Here is a 15,645-nt window from a genome sequence, read left to right on the forward strand (position 1 = left end):
CTCCAAGAGCAGAATACATTTTGAATAGCAGAATATAACCTTTGCAAAGTACCCTCAGTTACACATTTTCTGTCTTACTGCTTGAGAATGCGTGTGTGCAGAGAGAGGCACACAGTTTCTCAGACATCTCAGAAGAGAAAACTAAGCGTCTCTGTAATTTTTGATTTCATGGCCATTGTGGTCTCTCTCAATTGTTACAAGTTTGACATTCCTCAAGAGCAGATTTTGCAGCACTTTCAGCCATTGAGTGAACTGAAACTCTTGGCTTGACAGCAGATTTCTGAGAAGCCCAACAAACTGTGGGAACTGGTTTAAAATCCCAGATAAGATGAAGACACAACCCCCAAGGTGTCAAGTGTCTCTACAGGGAATTTGAGGGCACTTTCCATTTCTTTGTCAATGAGATGAAAATGGAGCTGTTTCCCTGAGAAAGTGGGAGAAAGCAGTCATGCCATGTAATAGCATTTTGCAGGAGAGGTGACATCTCCCACAGGAAGCAGGAGAGCAAGCTGGTGTCTGTCACCTTCCTCCCCTCCACAGCTGCACATGAAGCTTAGGCTGCTGTGTGTAGAGGCATTGAATAAGTGGGGAGAACAGACAGAGTTCTCTATCTGGAGTTTGTTCCCATTATCCCATCTGCAAAACCAAGGGAAGCCTCTGGTAATTCACTGCTGGTGAAAATGATACATCCACTTTTTACCACCTTGTGCATTTTCTCTTGATATGTTGGGCAAAGTGAACGAGTGTAAAATGGAAGCAGGGACAGGAGAGGGGAGGAGAAAAGGAAGGGCAAATCCTAGAGAGTGAGCCATACAATGCCAGCCCTTAAAGCTAGAAAAACGCTGTTCAAACTTGCTGAGTATGAAGCAAACATCGCCCTGATCAGCTTTGCAGCATGGCAGTGACAAACATGTGACCAATAATTCAACCCGACAGAGGAGCCGTTCAGGAATACAAATATCACGGGTGCTCTGTTCTGCTCATGCACCAGAAATGCAATATGTGAGCTGGGACTTCCCTGACAGCGAGCTGTCTCTGCTTGCCTCTCCTCTGATGAGCATCTTCCCTGGGAAAGTGCAGCCTTTCTGATCCCATTAGAGGAGAGAGGCTTTGTCTCTGTGGTCCTTTTTGCAACCCGTGTGCTTTTTGAAGCACGCCGTGCACGGGGGATTTGTTGAGAGATATGTTGGGATCTAGCATGTCACAGGCAGGCTTGTTACAGATGAAGCCCTGTTGACAGAAAGGATTAGCTGCAAGGAATAGAGAAAAACAAGAAGTCATGTTTTTTAAGGACGATCATGGTGCAAAATTTTGATGATTTATTGGGCAAGAAGATAGTCAGGGCTTTGTGTTATTAGCGATTCTGTACCCTAGGAAACTGGCAGTGATTTCAGCCTGGTGCTGCCAAACTGTACTCCAGAATCTGAGGTTTCATATGAAAAAGGGGGGGAAAAGCAAAACAAACAGAAAACCCTCTATACCCTGCAGCTGCAGAGAAAATACTCAGAAACTCACTGTGACCAGGGTTGTGTTCTTGTCTTGAGTCAGCAATCAGCTTGAAGCAATACCTTTGAGAAGAGCGAACTGTGCTGGTCATTTCAATGCATGTGAGGTATGAAGCCTGACATGTTTACACAGCAGCTAGCTCGTTTCAGTGCTTTTTTTGTGAAAATCTCAGTGTTATGCATGCTGTTTGAGATGTATTTTCTTAGGATGCAAGAAGAGAACCAGAAGGTAGATCTGTTATTTGTCGTGTAAATAAGAATTAATGTTAAATGTAACTTCCACTCTTTGTCCCTCCCTACCCCACACCCCTGAGAGAAAAAAGGGGGGGGAAAAAAAGCAAGCAACTTCTCAAATTGTGGAGAAATGGGTAAACAAGGGATATTTTCTTTGCCCACTGGGAAAAGCTTTAGTCATATCCGGACTCCTGAAAAAAATCAAAACAAAACCCCCTTCTTCCTACTAACCCCTACATTCTCGGTTGGACGATATGCCCCAGCTTACAATTATCCAGCTTTTCATACATTCCACTTCTGCTCTGACAGCTATACAATGTACAACAGTTGCACAGAGTCAGAGGGAGGCACTAAGAATAAAGAGTTCAGTGCCAGTTTAAAAAAATGTAGTGAATATGGAAGTAAATAACATAAGTAAAACTGGGTGCTGATGGTGTTTTTTCATTTCTGTGTGGCACACTAAATATCCAGTCTCCAATTTTCTGTAAACAGTACTGTGAATTTCCCTTTTTGCATCAGCTTCACTGAATTTATGTTTAGAGGCTGCAAAATGCAGGGGATCTTGTACCTCATGGTCATGATCACCCCGAGGAACCTGTTAATCAGTGGAACTATTGTGTGATTATATGGCTCGCATCATGTTTGAGCACTGGAGCTCAACATGAGAAAAGCACTGTAATTGCTAACGATGAGTACTGGGTAAGCCTTACAAGGTTTACTTAAGAGTTCCCTCATGTCAAATTCATATCCAAAATGTATCTGAAGCATCTGAACCATTTAAGAGTCTGGGAGGTAATTCTTTGTCATTGGATAAGGCAGAAGACCTGTGTATGAAAGGGCAAGGGGATTGTGAAATAATTACTGGCTCTGCATTTAATTTGAGTCAATGAAAATGCCAGAATGATTGAAGTGTTTATGCTGAAGATCAAGGAGTTATATTGGAACAGGGTAATCAAAACCAGGGACATCTCTCTTTAAGTTTTTTAATATTTCTCAGGGAGGAGATAATGGAGGAGTATCAGAGTATAGCGAGGGGAGTGTTGGAAGGAAAATCAGGATCAGAGGTCACACCTGTGTGAAGTGATGGCTTGAAAATGACAAGTAAAAATAGAAATATGCTTCACTTGACAGTGATGAATGGGTTCCTTGACCTGAGGAGGAAGACTAGAGGTGTCTTTGCACTGTGGAGATGGTAATGTGATAGTGGCAATTATCGGGGAAAAAGTTAGCCAGTGAAAATACGGTGGGGAAAATGACTGGTCTTAATTAGGTATGGTACTCATGCCCCTGGGCCTCCATTGCCAGGGTAGCTGTGCTTTTCTCCAGCCTGGGATACTTTCAGTTTGCCATTTTCCATGCTTTCAGTGTGGTTCTACCTTCCCTATTTTCTCCACCTCTTCCCAGCATGCCTTTTACTCTGTGTTTGTGCTTTGCTTACCTTCAGCACTGGAATATTCCACATCACTCACCTGCATTCTTCTTCTAACAACACAAACCCTCATAAAGCTGGTGAGCTGATGGGCCTGGCTCATGGAGTCAATATTGCTAAACCTGGGACTGGATGTATAATTTCCACAACGTGGGAGGTAGGATCAGTCATATCTTGCTCACACATCTCTCATACCCCAAGGGCAGGAAAACATTTGCCAGTGGCCTATAACTGTGCCTCTCTGCAAGCAGTAAATGCCAAGAGTCTTGTCAGCTTTTTACATACTAAGGTAAAAAGCATGTTACAGGCTGCTGGTGGCCTCAGTTTAAAAATAAAGCATGGGTTTTGAGGTTAGTAGAGGTTTGCTTGCATAAAAGAGGTTCTGGTCAAGATGAATTATGAAAATAGCAATAAATGGTTTTAAAAGGTACTAAACTGACTATTAATGTGTAAGGCAGAGCTCCAGGCAAACATGAGCAGCAGCCTGAACCCCCTACCCTGATGTACCTTCCTCCTCCATAGCACTCAGCACGAGAAGCTGGAGCAGCCCAAACCCTAGAGGGTCTTCTTAGAGGCCCAAAAGTGCTTCAGGCACCACGTTCATGGGTTTTGATCCTTTGTGTGTATGTTTCCATCTATCTGACCATGTAAGTCCCTTATGTGCATGAGACATTGATCCATTTCTTAGCTAAAAGTACTGAGTACACTGCAGTTTAGTATGATGCAATTAATCATGTGTGTGTTTTGGCACTACAAGTTTTATTTTGTTGGGAAAGGAGGTGGATGGAAAATTGGAAATAATAGTGAAGTGCCATGTTTAGCATAGTTCTCTTCTATAATTCTTTGTCAAAATGTATCAAAGGTTTTTTCTAAAGAGTTGAGTTTAAAATGAATAATCCTTGCATCAGACTGGGCTTTGGTTGCTTGCCCACCCAGTCAGGAGATACCAGCTCCTTGCCAAGCTCCAATCTGTGTGCTATCATAACTCCAGTTTGGAGACTCTCAACTCCCATGACCCATTTGGGGAGCTCTCATATCCCTAGCTCTTCCTCATTCTCCTGCCCTGGACCTGAAGTCTGATTAGTGTTTAGACATTGCTTTGAGATAATGATAATGTGCCTTTTAATTAGCATCAATATTTCTAGTCTTTCGGGAAATAATAATGTGCTTCTTTTTTACTCCTTGACTGTTGACAGATGGCCACTTATTAAACATCATTAAATTCTGATATCAATCATTTTTGTGCTTCATAAAATATGCTCATCGTTTAAAGGAAATGATAAATATAGGAGGAAGATTTTCCACATGGGTTGTGCAGACTTTGATGCAGTGCTGCAGCAGCAATTGATGGAGGGAAGCCTTGTTTTTTAAGATATTAGGAGTATAATCTCCGAGGCCTTGTTACTCCCCTTCAGTGTGTATGAGTATGTCAGAAGCAGCTCTTGTATGGAAGTAGCCTGAATGCTTCTGAGACAAGGCCACTATTTAAACATTCAGAAGCATGAACTTTTGAGCAGCCTGTGCTTGTGTGCAGAAAACATTTCATGCATTTCCACAGGAATCCATATTGTGTGTGGTTCTGTGAATGCCGTGAAAAAGTGAAGATGGATTCCTGTACGTCTGTTATTTGCAGCAAGGCTTTATTTGACTTGATGCATTCTTGGCAAGGGCCTCCAATTCATTACTTGTGAAACTTTGTTTAATGGGTACAATTACGATCTGCATTGTGCCCTTGCTCATCTTAATAGCAGTATTAATTTGCAGGAAGGGACAAAAATCATCTCGCGGAGTTATCAAGCCGTGTTTAGGCTTTCTGAATGCTAATTAATTCAGAGCTCAAATGCTGTACCTGCTGTTTAAAAGGCTGGCAGCTTGTATTCATCACCTGAGTGACAGCTGTTCCTTGCCTTTTTTACTCTTACAAAAAGAGTGGGGAAGATTAACTCCTTCCATGCTAATGACTGCCATATTGAAGTAACAATTATGTTTAATATTTAAATGCTGAAATATTTTTGTTCAACAGATTTGCTGATTTTGACAGCATGTTAGAGAAAGGATTGGTGATTGTATGTTGTTAAGAGAAATTGCTAAATATTTCTCCAAATCACTGTTACTTTTTCTGGGCAGGGCAAAAAACCCTCAAACAGTCTCTGTGACATTTAATGCCAAAACCAGATCCTCCATGTAAGCTAAAAGAGAAAGAATTCAAATATTGTGAAGTCAGATTTGAACATTTATAGTGAGTATGGAATCTGAAGAATTTTTCTTCTGCAATCAACCCCCTTTATTTTAATATTTACTGTCAAGAAACTATTTATTAGTTGCAATTAAATTAAATGTTCCCTTAAGCCATTTAAATGTCACAGAAAATAGTAAAGTACAGTTTTATATTTTATCTGCTGCATTCAAAGCTCATTGACTTGCTGTTTGTTAAACTGAACTCCTCTGCACTAGGAAGAAGTCTTTGGTACTAAAGAGGTGGCCTTAAAGGCACGCAGGTGATTTAATTTAATTCAATTCAATCTGAGAAAAAGTATCAACTGGTGCAATGCAGATGTTCATATGCAGGTGTGAGAGGATTACACAGTTTGCCTGAGTGACTGAGGAAGTGAGATAGCAATATTGAATTAAGTTCCTTCTTTTTCACAGAGGAACAGATAACTAATATATATATATATATGTTAGCTCCATTCCTCCATTCCCTCCTGCCCAGAATCAAAACACTTAAATTGTATCATTTTGGATGAAACATGAGACAAAACACTTAAATTGTATAATTTTGGAGGAAACGTGAGACAAATCAGCAGTTGTTTCATGTCAAAGTGTATTGCTGAACTACTGACACCAAACAAAATTCCACGAAATCTTCCAGTTAGTATTTTAGGGTAAATTCAAGGTTTTTTCTTTTCTTACTTGAAAGACCTACAAAGTCTGGTATGTGTTTTGCTACATAATGTCTCAGAAATACGGATGTGCAGTAGACATGTCATAATAATATAAAATTTTCATCCACATTTTGGAGGCCCTGTATCTTTAGGGAAACTCGGGGTAGAGTTGGCTAATGCCTCAGGGCTTTGATTGTGCTCACATCAGGTTTTACGCATTCTGACTCAGTAAATCTCATTAAGCACATGCTTAACTTCAGTATTCACTGTTCTGTTGACTTCAATAGCAAATTAAGCACATGCTTAAACGTTCAGAGCCTTAGGGAAAGGTGATTAAACCAAATAACAAAGCTATGCTAATAAAATATTTTAACTCATTAAAATCCAGTGGATTTGCTCATACTGATTCACTGAAAACTCAGTATTGAAAGTTAAACAATTACCTAAGAGCTGGCTGGGTCTCTAGTGCAGCTTGGAGCACCAGCATCAGGATATTAGATGGGTATTTCTTCTGTGACAATACCTTTCCTTTTATTTGTGACCTGCTGTTGTATTCTTACAAATAATTATTGATTATCGTGAGAGATTTAAAATATCATTGGTAACAAAAAGGTTTCCAAGCTTGTTTACAAAGTGTTCTTGAAAGTGGAAATAATTTTTCAGAAATCGTTGTCTTGTTCCAAATTAGTAAAATCTCTTTTGTTATTACTCATTAACTTCAAAAGATGTTTTTAGTTTCCATGCACAGGGATGACTTTTTGAAGCTTTAGCAGTGTTGATTTAGTGCTCTTTATGTGTGGACAATTTCTATGTTAATTTATGGCATTTGATACAGAGTAATTAGAAATCATCCTTTAGCAAGTCTGAGATACAGTCTTTGAATTAGTGTGCAAGATGCTCTAATGCATCCATCTAGGATTATGAAAATGCACTGCAGTAGTTCTGGTTTTAATATGTTTTTTATTAAAAATTCCCTCAACTTTTTAGAATTTTGTGAAATAGTTTCTGTAGGGGAGGTGTGTTTCTAAAATAACCCCTTTATGATTCAGGAAGGAGAAGATTCCTTTCTTGTTTGGGGCTGGGGGCATGGGAGCAGCAGGAGCTTGGAGGTCAGAGGGAAGGGCTAGGTGTTTTTTCTCTTTATTTAGTTTACCACAGAGGAAGTAATTGGATCAAGACTGAGCTATTCTGGGAGGCTGCACATGGCATCGTTAACTTTCCCAAGTTCCTGTCCTGAAACAGTTCCTGTGTGTGCAAAATCATGAGCTCACTGAGATCCTGGAGTGACTTATTTGGGGTCTGTAGTCTGTCTGCAGCTTTTTAAAATAAATCTGAGTGATGAAGCTCCATAATTGTTGCTAGTGTGGTGTTAAAACCTCGGGATGATTCAGTCTCAGCGTGCGCAGTGAGTCAGACCAAAAAACCATCGCGTCTGCTGAGTCGTGTTTGCCTCTTGACCTTTCGGCAAAGATCAAGTGCAGCATATGTTTTTATCAGTTTAATATCTGTTATGTCCTCAACTGGAGGGTTTTATGTTAAATGAGTTTGGGGACTGGGAAATGTACTAGGAGCTTGCGCCATCCTCTCCATGCGTGAAGACGGCTATTGCCGCGTTTCTAAAGTGGTGTGAAAAGGAAAAAGAAAAAAAAAAAGGCAACAAGTCCCTTAATGACCATAAAAGAGTGCCAAGGGAAGAGTGGGAACAGAGCAAACATAGATTATGCCTCTCCACAGTGTTCTCTTAATTCCTACCAATTTTCTGCTCAGGGAGCTCCTGAGCCTCCATAAAACCCCTGTAAAAATAAAATAAAATAAGATAAAAGAAAATAAAATAATACTTCTGGTTTCATTTTAACCTTGTTTTCACTGCTTTCTCAATTTATATTGATATCTATTTTGTAATGTCCAGTATTAGAAGATCAGGTTATCACCCTCAGGGCTGGGCATTGCCTTACCTGCTGGGTACAGTGAGCCTACACTCGGTCTCATCTTTACTGAAGAGCCAGTTCTTGCATCACTGGTGCTGCTGATTTTCACTGACCACTCTTACAGATGCTGTTCTGCTGAAAAGTGAGATAAATAGCAATCAGAAAGACCTGCAGAATCCAACAGAAAGGAAACACTGCATGATGGTGCAATGGAAAGCTCAGGATTTGATTTGTTTCAATCAAAGACCATTGGAAAGAAATAGATGTGATCAGCATCTTTGAGGAAACACTACTTTTTAAATACAAGTATTTAAAATATATAAATTGGCCAAAAACTATGGAGAGCTGCTGTTCACTTGAATGTTTTTGAGTGATTAAATACCAACTCTGTGTTTTTTAAACGGGAGGTCCAGAGAGTGGCTAACTGGACCTGGTTTGATTTGGCCTGGACAGAGTCACTGCTGAGGTCCATGAAATGAAGCAGATGATGACAAGCATGGCTCAGGACATCTTTTGAAACAGAAGCAAACCACTGCAGGCCACACTGATGTGACAGGGTGAAAACTGGGAGTTCCATTAGAAGCAAAATTAATAGTTTAGGTAGAGAGTGATCAAAATCATTTTTAGATGACATAAGAATTTGACCCTTCAAGGATGTTTTATTAAGTACATGAGGTAATATAGAATGGAGGAACACATGTCATTGTAAATTAGTGTCCTTGACTTAAGTCTCATTACTAAGACACCTTCACTTTTTTAATTATTTGACCTGCCATGGTTAATAAAAAGGAAGTTAATTTTGTGTGACATTTTTGGTGGTAGCTTGGTGCACTACCAACTTAATTGCAGTAAAATAAAATAACAGTTTCCAAAAAACCCCTAAACTTCACGTTCCTTGCATTTTAATCACTGGATGATTACTCATAGCCTCAGTATTTCAGTTAGGACACGTTAAATAAATCTTATGTGGGGGATGTGGAAGTAAGTGTTTGTTGATTTTAATTTTTTTAATGTTACTATTTAATGAAAAATACTATACTTTGATTCTTTAATGTTTCTGCTTAGATCCAAAACCAGAAGTCTACAAGATAGAAATCCACTGCAGCAAAATGCCATCTTATTACTATGCGTGGTACAACACTCACAGGTTATTGTCAATATACAGTGTCTACTGGCAAGGAAGCTTTTGTTTGTCATGGGAACAAAATGATTGCTCCTCGTTTTTCTGGACTGCTGAGTTCTTGAAACGAAAAGCATTTTGATCCTGGGATAAATATTGATTCTCTCTTTTCTGTCTCTGAGAAAATTAATTTAGCGTGTGTTATGTGCACCCAGATGAGGTAAGGCCAGCCCAGGACCCCACAGGCTGCTTAAACCTGTGACACAGACAAGCATTCAAGAAGTGGCTTCATTACCCCTGGGTCAGCACAAACATGTTCTTCTTTTGGAGAGTGTCTTCTGCGGCACAGCAGTGAAGGAATTGTGTACCACTTGCCTGAAGCAGTAGGACCTCAGATTTCTCCTTTTTAGCTAAAAAGTAGTGGCATCAATTTGCCTTTATTTTCATCCACCTGCTCCCTTCTGAGGGGTTCTGTACCTCAAACCCAGGTGGTCTGGGAGAGGCCACACTGTGCCTTCCAGAGGGAGCCTTTGGAGAAACACAGAGATCTGCATTTTGCTGTGCAGATTCTTGGTGAGCAGAAATCCTTTTCACAGTGCATTGGAGCAAAAGTAGAGTGGTTGGCAATAGCCAAATCTTCCCTTTGTAGACTGAAACCATGGGAAAGGGAGTGCAGAGGGAGCATCCACTGCTGCTGCCACTCCTCAGCTGACTGGGGGCATCCTGGGCGAGGGGCTCCTTGGCACATCTTTGATGCACAAACTGAAAGAATTGGCAAGAGAAACAGAAAGATTTGGACAGATTTCCTCAAAGAATTGCATATTTCCACCTCCTCCTTTTGGAGAATTGCACACTTCCACCTCCTCCCTTTAGAGAATTGCACACTTCCACCTCCTCCTTTTGGAGAATTGCACACTTCCACCTCCTCATTTTTGCAGCTCTCTTAAGAAGAAACTGAGAAATCTCTGAGCCTTTGCAAATGACCACAATGTGTCTGCTGCTGTCACAGGGTTTGATATCAATCCCTGCCTGTGTGCATCCCTGTGGGATTCAAAGCATAAACCCACATCACTGTGGGTCATGCAAGTGCAAAATTTCTGCTGCCCCAACTTAAAACTTAACTTTCATTGGTCAATTAGCAGTTAGACCAGATTGATTGGTTCCCTTTAGAGAGTGATACAATGGGATCATGATTTCACCATTGCAAAAGCAACAGTTAGCATTCGAAGAAATTAGTTTTAGTGGAATTTATTGCAACATGATTATCTCTGTTATTTGTAAAGTCTGTGTAAGCTTCTGATGTCTTGAACCAATGAATATCATTGTGAAACTGTTTTCTCATGTTTATATGCTGTACACTGGCTCTTGTATTATAGCATCAGCCATTTCCTTAGTAAAATGTTTTGAAAGGATGAAGAAAAATGAAAAAAATATAAGAAAATGTTAAGGACTATACATCTCTAACACTGTGTTAACTGTTCATCTCAGACAGAGTGTTGTCATGCCTTTTTTCCAGAGCCAGCACTGTTGAATTAATGTTGAATTCACATTTAATTAATTCTTTTCTTTTTGAATCCTAATATTATTTTTTTATAAATCTCCACCGCAAATAAAAAAAAATACAAAAAAAGACTAACATATAACTTGCTTCTTATGTGCCTCAGAAGACACAATCCTACTACTGACTTTCTGAAAGCAGTTAAGATTGTTTAACAAGGTTTGAAGCTAGAACAGGGACTTTCATATGGCCTGCATTACCTCTCCTCAAGGGAATGCATTTTCTTAAAGTGACGATTTATGAGATTCAATACTAATGTCAAACTTCATTCTGCCATGTGAAATAACATAATTAAAACACCAAAATAGCAGAACACAAGCAGCAGAACATTGTTGAACTTGTAGATATTTCCACATAGGTGATGTAAAGTTTGATGGAAAAGTGATATGAGTGTGAGGCCTGTCCATGTGAGATGTAAGAAAAACAAGCCTTAAGCAAGTTTGTTAATTCCCTCAAAAAAAATTTATCCTTCCGAGGAACATGGAATATTTATGTGCAATAGCAGTTGCATATTTTTAGAATAATTTTAAATTCTTTTACAGTACGTCCCTGTGAGTAGAATATAGATACAAATCAGATGAGGTAACAGTTTGTCCCAGTTGTGTGAAGTGGTTTGCCAGGATAAAATTACAATTTATTTCCTTCTAAATGTAGTATTCATTTGGGAGTAAATTAATTAAGGCTGAGTGGATAAGTATCTGCTGTCGCTCTGCAGTCATGACATGGCAAGGCACTAGCTATCTACATGCAAAACTCATTTGTACATGGAAAAAGTGCCTGTGCCTGCTGCTTTTAGTGCTGTTACATGATACTTTGAATAAATAACTTAATTCCATGTTCAAAATACTCAAAGGTATAGTATTTTATTCTTGGTATTATTAACTTAGATTGCAATAGTGTAACAAGTCTTTCCTCATTTGAGAGCTTCTCTCATGACACAGGAATGTGGTCTCTGCTATGCCCTAACAGGTTTATTATTTTATCTGTGTTGTGGCTTGAACAGTTGAAGTTGGATGTAGTGTAGATCATGCATCCCACACAATGACTCTCAGGCCAGGCTTCTCTCAGTGATCTTCACTGATGGGGAGGACTGATGGAGAGGTTTTGTCTGGGGGGTCATGGTATGAGTTGCTTAGTTACTCTGTACATGCAGGAAAATGGGGTGGTTTCCTTGTTCATCCTCAAGGGGAGATCAGAAGTTCATGCAGAAGAAATGCACGAATTTCTGTCATGTTTGAAGCAGTCCTTCAGGAAAACAGAGAAGTGCACATTGACTTTCCACTGAGCTGGAGCAGATGATTGCCTTGGTGTCTACATGTGTTTAAACAAAATTACTTTCAGTGCTTAGCCCAGTCATTTTGTGTCATACTGTGTTGAGTTAGTTTTCTACCCTAAAATAAAACCAATTGCAAAATGGTTTTACATAAAAACAGTGACTGTAACTGTATGTGTTTCTACATAAGTCTAAGTCTTCTTTTGTATGGCTTGTTTGCTATACTTTTTCAATGAAGTGCATGAATAATCAAGTGATGAATCTTTAAAAATGTTTCTGAATGCTGTCTTCAACTGAAGATAATGAGGAATGATATAGCTGGAGTTTAATCACAAACTTTTCCCTTTCTTGACAGTACTGACACTTATTTTCTAGACAAACACTTGTAACGAGGCAACAAGTTGTTTAGATCACGTGTGGTGTTGATGCAAAACTAAGGCCCATATATTTTGAACCTGAACCTCTGAATTGTCTTTAAAAGACTGAAAGCCTAAAAACTGATACTGTTCAAAGACTTATAAGCTACTCTAAAAGTTACTCCGTTCAGCTGGCTTCTGCCTGAGGTAACAAAGTGCTGCTGATCCATGTGCAGGGCAATCCATCATTCTGTGGACATGTCCTGGCACATAGCACTGGAGGCTGAATATTTAGTAACATTCCTTTTTTTTTCACGTGAAACTTTACCTATGGCTCTTGCTGTGAGTGAAGTTGAGTGGTAGCCTGTGATCCCTGTGAGTCTGATTCACACCAAGCTTTTCAGAGGGTTTCACAGCACTGTCTGTACTTCTCACTCTGACATTGTTCCACACAGGCTCCACCAGAGCAAGCAAAGGAAATGTGGGTATGTGAAAAAGGGAAAGGTGATTGAGCAGGGACATGCTAAATACAGAAAATATAGAGGAAAACCCTGACCAGATTGAAGTTGCGAATACTTACCTTTTCCATTTTTAGCATCCCTTTTTGTATGAAGAGCAACATAAAGGAGCATGGAGTTCCAAAGTGTGGGATTTTCATCTGCGATACGTTGTTGGATACTGGAGCAAAATTTTGCTCCTGTGGTTGGCTTCCATAGCCAGGTTAGGAACATGATGTTAAGTGTTTCTCTGTGAAGGAGTATCAGAGCACGTGTAATTCAGCCAAGGTAGCAAATTTAGTCCTTGAACCTTTGTGTTTCTGCGATTTTGAAAATATTTTGCTGTGTGTAGGTTTGTTTTTTTTTTCAAATGGGATGTCTAACCCAAAGGCCACATACAAGCCTTCGAGTTTAACCTTTTCATTTTGCTTGACACTGTAGAAGAAGATAAGAGGGGAATGCTGTCAGAGAGTTTACACAGAGGATGGAGAGTGGTGGTGGTGAAGTGGATAATGACTTGGGCTCTGATTTTCTTCCTCCTGCTGCAACAAGGCATCTGTATTCTCTGCTGGGTGCAACCAGCCTGCAGGAAGCTTTCCTTCCTGCAAGCAACGAGTGAGTCAGGCGATCATCTGGGAAATTAAAGAGACATCAGAGCTGGACTTGTTGTGACTTGTTTGGAAAAAAAATTAAAATTGTGGATGGATGGTGAAGGGGAATGATGGGAAGAATTTCCATCTGTAGTGTTGTAGGATAATACTGCTATGGCATCAGGTACTGTGAGCTTCCAGCCATCCATAGTGACAGATCTTTGTCTTCCATTTCACACACAAAGGGGAGAGCTCTGTCCAAAATCAACTTGCAGCTGCCTGACACTTCAGGGGGACCACTGGCAGTACTGAAGGAAGAAGATGGAAAGTTGCTGGTCTGAGATTAGTTGAAGCCTTCTCTTACCATATAATATCTTGTTATACCATCCTATTCAGGCAAATCTGTACAATGTGACAGTACATCAGTTATTCTGTCTAGCAGTCAGACTCTTCATTTTGCGCTGCAGAAACAAATGGCTTTTTTCCAATTGCTTTAATATGCTCTGCTCTTTAATTAGGTGGTCTGTAGGCAGCACATAAACAGCACTCTCCAATACAGTTTCAGAAAAGGAATAGCACATGTGATGACTACCCTCAGCTACAAGAGAAATGCAGACTGACAGAGACTCTTTTTGTTTGTTTCCGTACGAATAGCTCTGAGTGTCTGTTCTCAAAAAATGCACATTTGCTGCACTCTGGCTCAGGGGAGGCTGTGTGACATGCTCTCAGTGGAGAATTGCTTACCCATGCCTGATCCTGCCAGGTTTCAGCTTCCAAAAGAAACTAGCATAGGTCAAAAGTTGGCAAGATGGATTGAAAAGTGTTTCCAGCTGATGGAAAGGCTACTGGTAACTAAGCAGGGGAATTTGATATCCAATCTATTCTCAATGGAAAACCAGCAAAGAGTCCATGTTTCAACACAGAGAAGCTATTCCAGTATCTAAGTGCTGACATACAGGAGTTTTTCAAACAACACAGACTTGCATCAACTAGTTTGGCACGAAAGGTACAAATTCAAAGTATCATCTTTAATGGCCTGTGACATGCCAAAAGATCTTTGTTTACTACTTCAGTGCAGTGCTAATGGTCACACCTGGATATGAATGTCTTCAGACTCCCCCTTCTCCTCCAGTTCTTACATTCATTGATTCTGGCATTCCAGATTTCTCATTTCTTTCCCTATCTCAATTCTTAATATTTTCCCTTCTGTAGCTGAATCTTTCCTTCCTTTAATCTGAATAGTCAACATTTTCATCTTTCCTATTTTCTCATCCAAATTTCTTTTTCCTGTTTACTTTTTTCACTGCTGCCTGTTTGCCATGTTTAGGTTCTTCCATATGCCATTTCTTCACAAGTTGTTCCCATATTGTCCAATACTTCGAAGAAAACACACATTTTCAGTTGTTACCTATTCCTCTACATGAAGGAGTGTGTGCTGTGAGCGTGGGATGAGAAGAGTGGGTCTTGTTGGGCAAAGATGATTTTATTCCTCTGTGATTTTCTTAGCTGCTTTTGTTTGCCTTCCATTCCTTCCATCTGTCTCAGACTGTAAGCAGAACGTAAAGCAGAGGAAGGGCCAAACGTCTGTTAGGTTTCCTGTTAAAATACAGAATAATGACGAGGATGTGAGTCAGAGGCTGGGCACAACAGCATAGAAATGATTTACATATATCCTTTTATTAAAATTTTCTTTTCTTTTATTCCATTGATTGTCCATTTTTTTCCCTGTTTGTACCACTCCTAGCTCATGTACACAACTAATTGACTTATTATAGGAGATCTTTAATCAAAGATGGTTTCTTTGATGTACTACTTTGGTATAGGAATTGTACCAGGAGTGCTAAGCTGCCCTCCTTCATGGCTTTGCAGGGCTAATGAAACCCCTTGTTATACCTATAGGTTATATGTCCTCACCCTGCCCTTTGCACATCACGGGTTTCTTACTCAAACTGGAGTATGCAAACCTCTCATTTAAATTCAGAACTGAACAAGGCAAGCAGATCTTACAGTTGCTTTGGTATAATCTTTAAAAACAGTTTCAAAACCTGAATTCTCCCAACAGGGGCAATCAGCAAAGACAGATTTTGATAGTACAGGAGCAATCTTATTTGACTGTCGTGAGCAAATTCTCCCACTGCTGACTGACTACTGAGATTAAGTGAAATTTCCAACAAATCTGGTTGCAATGGGTCAAGCACCATCTCTCTAGTTGTACTTAGGTGTTGTAAGCCTTACATGTTGCAGCAGAGGTTTATTTTAGCACAGTCACT

The 15,645-nt window shown here is 39.8% G+C and overlaps 1 protein-coding gene and 1 pseudogene across 6 annotated transcripts in view; both read left to right on the forward strand.

Annotated features, from left to right (window-relative positions):
* The window catches only part of MACROD2 (mono-ADP ribosylhydrolase 2), an 824,802-nt gene that overhangs the window by 366,392 nt on the left and 442,765 nt on the right, over window positions 1-15,645 (forward strand). The window lies entirely within an intron of this gene.
* On the forward strand, window positions 7,499-7,674 carry LOC146438873 (U2 spliceosomal RNA; annotated as a pseudogene).

This window comes from Lichenostomus cassidix, chromosome 3 (assembly GCF_008360975.1).
Source record: "Lichenostomus cassidix isolate B80296 chromosome 3, HeHo_3.0, whole genome shotgun sequence".
In the NCBI taxonomy this organism is placed as follows: Eukaryota; Metazoa; Chordata; class Aves; order Passeriformes; family Meliphagidae; genus Lichenostomus; species Lichenostomus cassidix.